At 39.4% G+C, this 1028-nt stretch overlaps 1 non-coding gene across 1 annotated transcript; it reads left to right on the top strand.

Moving 5' to 3' along the window:
- The first annotated feature begins 287 nt into the window (after nt 1-287).
- Nucleotides 288-395, top strand: LOC148561617 (small nucleolar RNA R71). Its single transcript, XR_015887117.1, has one exon. It is a non-coding gene; the product is annotated as a small nucleolar RNA R71 (small nucleolar RNA).
- The last annotated feature ends 633 nt before the right edge of the window (nt 396-1028 follow it).

Raw genomic sequence — 1028 nt, 5'->3', positions numbered from 1 at the left:
TTCAGACTCTGAGAAATCATATTGACTTGCTGAGTCAATATTTTATTCTGAGCCAATATGGCATTCAGAGTATCAATTTTAAGAACTCCCTTCTTCTGAGGCGTCCCATTGTTCACAGGATTCCTCTCAGAGGTGTACATGAATTGGTTATTTGCAACCATTTCAATGAGTTCCTGAGCTTCTGCAGGGGTTTTCATATGAAGAGATCCTCCTGCAGAATGGTCCAATGAAATTTTTGACAACTCAGACAAACCATCATAGAATATATATATGATGCTTCATTCTGGAAGCATGTCAGTAGGACACCTTTTGATTAATTGCTTATATCTTTCCCAAGCTTCATAGAGGGACTCACCTTCCTTCTGTCTGAAGGTTTGGATTTCTACTCTAAGCTTGCTCATCTTTTGATGTGGAAAGAATTTGGCCAGGAAAGCACTGACCAGCTTTTCCCAAGAGTTCAGGCTTTCCTTAGGTTATGAATCCAACCATGTTCTAGCTCTGTCTTTTACAGCAAAAGGGAAAAGCATAAGCCTGTAAACCTCGGGATCAACTCCATTGGTCTTAATAGTGTCACAGATTTGCAAGAATTCAGCTAAGAACTGATGAGGATCTTCCAATGGAAGTCCATGAAACTTGCAATTCTGCTGCATCAGAGAAACTAATTGAGGCTTAAGCTCAAAGTTGTTTGCTCCAATGGCAGGAATTGAGATGCTTCTTGCATAGAAGTTAGAAGAGGGTGCAATAAAGTTACCAAGCATCTTCCTTGCATCTCCACCATTGTTATTGGGTTCGGCCATGTCTCCTTCTTTTTCGAAATTTTCTGTCAGGTCCTCTCCAGAGGGTTGTGCTTTAGCTTCTCTTAGTTTCCTCTTAAGAGTCCTTACAGGTTCAGGATCAGCTTTAATAAGAATGTCTTTATCCCTGTTCCTGCTCATATGAAAAAGAAGAGAATAGAAAAGAAAATGAATCCTCTATGTCACAGTATAGAGATTCTTTTATGTGAGTAGAAGAAGAGAAGAATATAAGAA

Source organism: Arachis ipaensis, chromosome B6 (assembly GCF_059453495.1).
Source record: "Arachis ipaensis isolate K30076 ecotype BB chromosome B6, ASM5945349v1, whole genome shotgun sequence".
Classification (NCBI taxonomy): domain Eukaryota; kingdom Viridiplantae; phylum Streptophyta; class Magnoliopsida; order Fabales; family Fabaceae; genus Arachis; species Arachis ipaensis.
Note: the sequence above shows the minus strand (reverse complement) of the source record. Positions and strands in the feature narration are given on the sequence as shown.